The sequence below is a fragment of the Anolis carolinensis genome, chromosome 1 (genome assembly GCF_035594765.1).
Source record: "Anolis carolinensis isolate JA03-04 chromosome 1, rAnoCar3.1.pri, whole genome shotgun sequence".
Lineage (NCBI taxonomy): Eukaryota > Metazoa > Chordata > Lepidosauria > Squamata > Dactyloidae > Anolis > Anolis carolinensis.
The window spans coordinates 96,557,633-96,567,541 of NC_085841.1; the positions used below are offsets into that span (position 1 = coordinate 96,557,633).

The window sequence follows — 9,909 nt, forward strand, 5'->3', positions numbered from 1 at the left end:
TGGCTCAATGCTGTAGAATCCTGGGAGTTCCAATTTGGTGAGGCACCAACACAGAGGAGACCAAAGACCTTGTAAAACTACAACTCTCATGGATCCACAGCAGTGTATGTGGTGTCAAACTGCATTAATTCTACTAGAGTCCAGATACAACTTTGGAGTTACAGTAGAGTCTCACTTATCCAACACTCGCTTATCCAATGTTCTGGATTATCCAACGCATTTTTGTAGTCAATGTTTTCAATACATCATGACATTTTGGTGCTAAATTCGTAAATACAGTAATTACCGCATAGCATTACTGCGTATTGAACTATTATTTCTGTCAAATTTGTTGTATAACATGATGTTTTGGTGCTTAATTTGTAAAATCATAACCTAATTTGATGTTTAATAGGCTTTCCCTTAATCCCTCCTTATTATCCAACATATTCGCTTATCCAACATTCTGCCGGCCCGTTTATGTTGGATAAGTGAGACTCTACTGTACCTAGGAACAGCCTACCCACTGTTAGGAATTGTGGGAGTTGAGGTCCAAAACACCTGGAGTTTGCCCATGCCTGGATCTACACTGTAAAGCAAACATCACTTCCAACTGCCCTGACTCCTTGCTATGGAATCGCAGGAGTTGCCCCTTTTACAAGACCTTAAGCCTCCTCTACTAGATACAGTGCTCACCAAACGAAACATCCACAGCATTGAGTGATATCAAACTGGGCTAACTCTACAGTGTGGCGCCTGGTCCCAAAAGCATCAATAACGCTTATACAGTACTTTCTCTCCCTGGGCCCTTCCACACAGCCCTGTATCCCAGAATATCAAGGCAGAAAATCGCACATTATCTGAGTGTGGACTCAGGGCCTTTCCACACAGCCCTATATCCCAGAATATCAAGGCAGAAAATCCCACAATATCTGTTTTGAACTGAATTATCCGAGTCCACATCAGATATTGTGGGATTTCCTGCCTTGATATTCTGGGATATAGGGCTGTGTGGAAGCCTCCCCCCCCCCCTCTCGCCCACATACGGTACAAACACATTCCGGGCCCAACGCCTCGCATTTTTTTCAATCTCTGCGAGATTGGGGGAAATGAATCATTTGGAGACTTTTCCACCACGATGGCAAGGATTTGCAAGAGAGAGAGTGAGAAAGCGAGAAAGGGAAGCAACACGACTCTCCCTTTCCCGGGCCGAACTTTTCCTGAAGTTACAACTTTTCCCCAAATTACAATTTATCCTTTGGAGTGTTGACTTCGAAGAAAAGGCGCAAAGCAAAGGAGTCCCAGTTTGGGAGCGTTTGGCTCTTCTTCACTCCCGCAGGAACGTGGGCGCCGGGACTGCTGTGGGAGCCTCTCCACAAGCAAACGAGGCTGTTCCCAGCCCAGCCGTCATTCTCCCCACTTTCCGAGAGGGTCCCGCGCGAAGGATGCCCGGGCGCAACAGGCAAAGAAGCAGGCAGGAAGGCGGGGGGGGGGGGGGGGAGGCTGCTTACCTCTCGTTCCGCTCGCCCACTCCCGCGCAGCCCTCCTCACTCCATGGTGGCAAAGGAGAGGGACGCGTCCTCTGGCCACACGCAGCTCGGGGCGGCCCTGACCCCTCCGGGATGGATGCGACTTAAGGCGGACGGAGAGGGCGGGAGGGAAGAGAGCGTCGCGTCACGGCGAAGAGGGAGGGAAAGGGGCGAGGAGGAGAGCCCCTCGGAGTCCCGCCTCCCTCCCTCCCTCCCGTGGCCTTGCTCTCCCTTCCCTGCTCAGGGCCCGGGGTCGCCCTTTCCCGCCAAAAGGCTTCTCAGGCCAGTTGATCAAGCCATCCACTCCCCAAGGCCTGGAAAGAAACACTCTCCTTTTTGAACCCTTCCTGAGACCCTTTGCCTTCAGAGGGGGGGGGGGGGGGGTCAGCAAGGGGGTTAGGGAAGCACCCTTCCTGGGACCCTTTCCTTTCTTGTCTTCCAAGCTCGCCCCCAAAACTGTGGGTGCGTCTTCTACCAGGCATGGGAGAACTTCGTCCCTCCAGGTGTTTTGGGCTTCAACTCCCACAATTGAATGGTAGGAGTTGAAGTCCAAAACACCTGGAGGGACGAAGTTTGTCTATGCCTGGTCTACACTGTAGTGTAAGCATGGGCAAGCTTGGGTCCCTCAGTGCCTGGCCTCAGGCCCCTTCCTCAAGCTTAAGTGGCTGAGGGGGAAAAGGAAGGGGCCTGAGGCCAGGAATGGTGGGAGTTGAAGTCCAAAACATCTGAGGGGCCCAAGTTTGCCCATGCTTGCTGTAGCGTGAATGCAGTTTTACATCTCTTGAAGTGCCATGGCTCAAGGCTATGGGGCAGGGGTCCCCAAACTAAGGCCCGGGGGCCGGATGCGGCCCTCCAAGGTCATTGACCTGGCCCCCCGCCCTCAGTTTTAGATTTGGTCTTACCCAAAGACTGAAATGACTTGAAAGCACACAACAACAACAATCCTAATTAACTTGACTTGGCCAGAATCAGGCCCATACTTCCCATTGAAATCCTGATAGGTTTATGTTGGTTAATTTTTTTTAAATGTATTGTTCCTTTGTTGTTGTTTTTGCGCTACAAATATGATATGTGCAGTGTGCATAGGAATTTGTTCGCATTTTTTTCAAATGATAATTTGGCCCCTCAACAGTCTGAGGACCATGAACCGGCCCTCCACTTAAAAAGTTTGAGGACCCCTGCTATGGGGGATACCTGGCTCGATAGCAGTAGGTGTGAAAAAGATCTTGGAGTCCTAGTGGACAATAAGTTAAGCATGAGCCAACAATATGATGTGGTGACAAAAAAAAGCCAATGGGATTTTGCCCTGTACAATAGGGGTCTAGCGTCTCGATCCAGGGAAGTCCTGCTACTCTTCTATTCTGCCTTGGTCAGACCACACCTGGAATACTGTGTCCAATTCTGGGCACTGCAATTGAAAGGAGATGTTGACAAGCTGGAATGTGTCCAGAGGAGGGTGACTAAAATGATTAAGGGTCTGGAGAACAAGCCCTATGAGGAGTGGCTTAAAGAACTGGACATGTTTAGCCTGCAGAAGAGAAGGCTGAGAGGAAACATGATGAGGGCCATGTATCAATATGTGAGGGGAAGTCATAGGGAGGAGGGAGCAAGCTTGTTTTCTGCTGCCCTGGAGACTAGGACGTGGAACAATGGCTTCAAACTACAGGAAAGGAGATTCCACCTGAAAATTAGGAAGAACTTCCTACATAACTGTGACAGCTGTTCGACAGTGGAACTTTCAGCCTCGGCCTGTGGAAGAGGTTCCTTCTTTGGAGGCTTTTAAGCAGAGGCTGGATGGCCATCTGTCGAGGGTGCTTTGTGATTTTCCTGCTTCTTGTCAAGGGGTTGGAATGGATGGTCCATTCCAACCCATAGAGTTGGATGGTCTCTTCCAACTCTATGATTCCATGACTCAATTATTCTGTTCCTGGGACCAGTGAGGCCCCCGCCCTCTTGGGCAGAGAAGGCTGGAAACCACAGCTGCCAGAATTCCATGACACTGAGACATGGCACAATGCAGTACACACATCTGAATTCAATTCTTTTTTAGAATTTTATTTGTACTTACATTTGTAGGTACTGTTCCATTTTATCTGGGTGGACTCCAAAAGGGGGCCTAGGCAGAAGGACAATCCATTTTATGGGGGGAGGAGTTGAAGGAGTTTTCCTGTTATTCTCTCCACCCATATTGCCATTTATGATATGGGAGGGGGGGGAAGGGATAACCAGTGAAAACGAGGGAAACGATTTTCCTCCTTTAAGCCCCCCTCCCCCCAAATGGACTATCCTTCTCTGTCTAGGCCCCCCTTTCGGAGTCTGCCCATATAATAGAACAGTACCCATTTGCAATAGTTTACTTTTAAAACGAGAACCTTCTATTGAGAATATCCTGCCTTCATTTTTATCACCTTCTTCTTATTTCCTATTTTTAAGGTGTTCTTCATTCAATTAATTATACGTTTTTAGTATTTTCTCATACCCCCCTCCCCCCGTTTACTTACCCTGTTTCCACGAAAATAAGACATCCCCGAAAAATAAGACGTAGTAGAAGTTTTGGTGAATTGCTAAATATAAGGCCTCCCCCGAAAGTAAGACCTAGTAAAGTTTTTGTTTGGAAGCATGCCTAGCGCCTGCCAAACAGAACACCAGAGCATGCAGGATTGGTAAATGTACATACGAGTTGTACATGTAAATAATGGTGGTAACAAGAAATTATTGATAGGATTCACAGTTTGTCTGGTTATGTTGGTTTGTGATGACAACTACTGTACAGTATATAATAAATGTTCATTTTTTGTTCAACAATAAATGTGAATTCTTCTTCATAGAAAAATAAGACATCCCCTGAAAATAAGACTTAGCACATCTTTGGGAGCAAAAATTAATATAAGACACTGTCTTATTTTCGGGGAAACACGGTAGTTGCAACACTATGGTTGCAGTCCCCAGGTTACAAACATCCAACTTGCAGATGACTCCTACTTAAGAACAGGCAGGACAACAGGAAGTGAGAGAAATCTACCCCTCTGGAAGGGAGGTTCAGTCCTGAAAGAGTTGACATGGGGAAAAGGGTTTCCACTGAAGCTTTCTCATCAATCCTTGTTTCTACAACCATTTTTTTTTTCAAAATCCAATTTTCACAGGGACAGAATGTGAAGCAACATCTTCTGAACAGGGCCACAGACAGCCAAACACACACCACAGGGATGTTAATCCTTCCTTATGCTATCCAAAGCATATGTATATGTATATATCTGTGTGTGTACGTATATGTATATGTATATGTATGTTTTTGGCTGGAGTTATACTTTAAAAAAGTACCTGATCCAACTAACAAACAAATTCAGCTTAACAAACCTAAAGAACCTATTTCATTTATAACTTGGGGACTGCCTATACTTGTTATGCACAAAGGTGACCATTTCACATCAGTCTTCGTACCCAGTGTGAAAATCAGTTAGGAATGCGGAGTCACTTGCAGTATATCACTGCTCATTGTCGCTGCAGCCTGGTAACCCTCTGCTGTCTCCCGAGTCAACTTTTGCATGATGCTGATATTAATCCAATTTCATTTATTTATTAAAGTATCTGCATGCTTTTGGGGGCATTTTAGCTAAAGTCATGGCTATTATTAGTGCTTCCCCCTCCACTGCGTTTAACCATGATAATAATATTTCCTTTACCTAAGAACTGTAGGTAAAGGTAAAGATTTTCACCTGACGTTAAGTCCAGTCGTGACCAACTCTGGGGGTTGGTTCTCATCTCCATTTCTAAGCCAAAGAGCCGGTGTTGTCCATAGACATCTCCAAGGTCATGGCCGGCATGACTTCATGGAGCGCCGTTACCTTCCCGCCAGAGCGGTACCTATTGATCTACTCACATTTGTATGTTTTCGAACTGCTAGGTTGGCAGGAGCTGATGCTAATAGCGGGCACTCATTCCGCTCCTGGGATTTGAACTTGGCACCTTTTGGTCCGCAAGTTCAGCAGCTCAACGCTTTAACGCACTGTGCCGCCAGGGCATCTGTAAAACAAGTACCTGCAGTTCCATTATCTACATCTGATAAAATATAGCCTTTCTAGACATTTTCTAGGTCCTGCAGCAGAATGCTATGGTATTCTTGGCCAAAATCCTTCTTTCCAATATATTCATTATGATCCATGTTTTTTGGTATTAACAAGAAGTCCAGGAATGTGTCCTGCACAATATGAGGCTCACACAGTAGTGTGATGTAACAAGAATAGTAATTGGACTTGGAAGTGCAAAATCTTGATTATAATTTGGTTAGGCAAGAAGGTCTCTGATAAAATTTGGAACTCATATTACCTTCTTGGGCATGTGATAATTATAGGGAGCGCACCACACCCCTATTGAAGCAGTTCCATTGGCTGCCAATAAGTTTCCAGGCCCAGTTCAAAGTGCAGTTATCTATATATATAAAAGGGTAATGAAATTTCGGCCTAGGACAAAACAACAAAATTACACATCCTAGAAACACTAAACTTGGCAGCACAACCCCTCATCCATGCCTCTACGTTCATACAACAAAAAGCTCCAGCTACTCCAGAAAACGGCCAGGCTTTGAGACTGCAAGGCTATTCACTACTATTCCACCTAGCCAACAAAGGATTCCCATAAGCCACAGCAACGCGTGGCCAGGCAAAGCTAGTCTATATATATGAAAGGATAAAAAAAAATTGGCCTAGGACAAAACAACAAAACTACACATCCCAGAAACACTAAACTTGGCAACACAACTCCTCATCCATGCCTCTACGTTCATACAACAAAAAGAAAAGAAAAATAAAGTCCTAATTAGAGGGAGAGGAATAATTGTTTTTATCCAATTGCTGCCAGTTAGAAGGCTAAGCTCTGCCCACTTGGTCTCCTAGCAACCTACACAGCCCAGGGGACAGGCACAGTTAGGCCTCAGGCCTCTTCCACACTGCCTATAAGATACAGATTATCTGATTTGAACTGGATTATATGGCAGTGTAGACTCAAGGCCCTTCCACACAGCTATATTACCCATTTATAATCTTATATTATCTGCTTTGAACTGGATTATCTTCAGTCCACACTGCCAGATAATTCACTTCAGTGTGCATTTTATACAGCTGTGTAGAAGGGGCCTCATATAATCCAGTTCTAAGCAGATAACATAAAATTATAAATATACAGTAGAGTCTCACTTATCCAACATAAACAGGCCGGCAGAACATTGGATAAGTGAATATGTTGGATAATAAGAAGGGATTCAGAAAATGCCTATTAAACATCAAATTAGATAATGATTATACAAATTAAGCACCAAACATCATGTTATACAACAAATTTGACAGAAAAAGTAGTTCAATGCTCAGTAATGCTATGTTATAATTACTGTATTTACAAATTTAGCACCAAAATATCACAATGAATTTAAAACATTGATTACAAAAAACATAGACTACTAAAAGGCAGACTGCATTGGATAATCCAGAACACTAGATAAGCAAATGTTGGATAAGTGAGATTCTACTGTAATATGAAATAATTACTGTGGTAATCCAGTCCAACCCAATTCTGCCATGGAGGACACAATCCAAGCACGCCCAACAGATGGCCACCCAGCCTCTCAATAATAATAATAATAATAATAATAATAATAATAATAATAATAATAATAATAATAATATCATACAATCATAAGGTTAGGAGACACCCCTAAGGATCATCCAGTTCAACTTCCTTCTACCATGCAGGACGACACAAACAAAGCACTCCTGACAGATGGCCATCCAAGATCTGCACAATAATAATACAAATCGAATCATAGAGTTAGACAGTTAGGAGAGACCCCTAAAGGCCATCCAGTCCAACCCAACTCTGCCATTGGAATATACAATCCAAGCACTCTCAACAGATGGCCAGCCAGCCTCTCAATAATAATAATAATAATAATAATAATAATAATAACAACATCAAACAATGCTAAGGTTAGCAGATACTACTAAGGATCATCCTGTTCATCTTTCTTATACCATGCAGGATGACATAAACCAAGCACTCCTGACAGATGGCCATCACAAATCTGCACAGTAATAATACAAATCGAATCATAGAATCAGTTAGGAGAGACCCCTAAAGGCCATCCAGTCCAACCCAACTCTGCCATTGGACGATACAATCCAAGCACTCCCAACAGATGGCCATCCAGCCTCTTAATAATAATAATAATAATAATAATAATAATAATAATAATAATAATATCATACAATCCTAAGGTTAGCAGATACCCCTAAGGATCATCCAGTTCAACTTCCTTATATCATGAAGGAGGACACAATCCAACCACTCCTGACAGATGGCCATCCAATATCTGCACAATAATAATACACATCGAATCATAGCATCAGACAGTTAGGAGGTACCCCTAAAGGTCATCCAGTCCAACCCAATTCTGCCATGCAGAACACAATCCAAGCACTCCCAACAGATGGCCACCCAGCCTCTCAATACTAATACTACTACTAATAATAATAACAACATCATCATACAATCCTAAGATTTGGAGTGATCCCTAAGGATCATCCAGATCAACTTCCTTCTACCATGCAGGAGGACACAATCCAAGCACTCCTGACAGATGGCCATCCAGCCTCTACATAATAATGATGATGATGATAATAATAATAATAATAAAAATAGAAGCATAGAATCCAAGAGTTTGGAGAGACCCCTAAGGGCCATCCAGCCCTTTCTACTATGCAGCAGGACACAATCCAAGCATTCACAACACACGGACAACGTATAAATACTATACAATACTACACAGGGACATAGACCCCCCTCTACCCTCACCACTTTCACAGTACACAAACAACCAAATGCATACTAAACATAAAGACAACCATGCAACAGACATTCAATACCACCACTACCTCAACAAGTTCTCACCAACACCACCAGACAACGCCACACCAACGAATGGCTGGGCACATCTAGTCACCTATAAAGTCCTACAACCTATGTTTGTGATCACATCTCCCCCTATGAACCGGTGCGGGCTCTAAGATCTGCTGGGGAGGTCCTCTTCTTGGTCCCACCTCCGTCTCAAGTGTGGTTGGTGGGGACGAGGGAGAGGTCCTTCTTGGTGGTGGCCCTCTGGCTCTGGAACACCCTTCCCAGGTAACTTAGGCAAGCCCCCACACTACAGCACTTTCCGAAAAAGCTAAAAACTCGGCTCTTTCTGTAGGCCTTTGACAAGGCTTAAGATTGTTGCCAGATTACTATCTTTAGCCAGGGAAGGCTAAATTGATTGTATAGATCTTTTAATTAACAATTATTGCCACATTTTAATGATTCTATTGTTCTTGTTAATTTTATATGCCTGGTTTTAACGTGTTATTGGTTTTAATGTTGATATATTGTATTTTATATGTTGTATGGCACCATTGTGTGCTTTGTAAGCCGGCCCAAGTCCCTATGGGAGATGATGGCGGGTATAAATAACAAGTTATTATTATTACTATTATTAATAAATATATCTTGCATATGCACATATGTGAGAGACATTTTTTTAAATTTTATGCCATGATTTTCATCTTGCATGCTTGTCTAAAGGTGGTAGATAATGCAAAACAAAACAACAAAATATTTAAAAATATCATAGAAATGATAGCATAGAACATATTCAGTGTCATTTACAAACACTGAACCTATAAAAAATAAATACACACCAAGAAAAGTTGTTTTGAAAATGCTAGCTCAGATTTCTTTAAAAATCTGAAAGAACATGCTAGACTTCAGTGCCTAAGAGTTAACAAAAGCTCGAGGGACAATGGCATAGGAGGCAGTCTAATTTGGGGGATGCCAATGATAACCAGACAGCACTTTCAATGCTTGCATGATATGTTTAGGGCATCAATTGTACATCATTTGATATTTGAATCACAGGTTTTTACAGTTTTCAAGGACAGTCCCAAATACAACACATTGCAATAAGGGAGCCTAGATATTACCAGAGCATGCTATCTGTTTTTATTTGTTGCATATATATGTTGCATATATAAAAGGAGTTAAATTGCCTGGCACATCGCTGTCTTATCTCTCACTACTTCCAGTGTGTGATTCAAGTTCATCTAGTTGCATTCTGTCATAAACACCCAAGCCCTCCCTACATTCCCACCAACTCACATACTCTTCATACTTTCATTATTTCCTGCAGCTTAGTTTGTTTTGTGCTGACTGTTGTAGAACAGAAACAGCAGTAAGTTCAAGGAAAACCCATAGTAGTTTTCCTTAAGGCCCCTTCTCGTGAAATTTAACCCACTGGTTTGCATTCCCTTTTGCATTTCCCCCCAGCCTGTTTCTGACTCTCTCATCTCTTCTTTCCTGGTCTGCCTTGGCAAGGTTTAAG

General features: G+C 43.2%; 1 protein-coding gene across 2 annotated transcripts in view; it reads right to left on the bottom strand.

Moving 5' to 3' along the window:
* Positions 1-1,659, bottom strand: part of dse (dermatan sulfate epimerase) — a 53,214-nt gene extending 51,555 nt beyond the window's left edge. Inside the window, exon 1 of one of the 2 annotated variants that reach the window (XM_062979743.1) lies at positions 1,491-1,659. The gene's annotated coding sequence lies outside the window, so the exon portion shown is untranslated. The remainder of the gene's footprint in view (positions 1-1,490) is intronic. The other variant, XM_016997743.2, reaches the window with a different exon arrangement.
* Between the last annotated feature and the right edge of the window lie 8,250 nt (positions 1,660-9,909).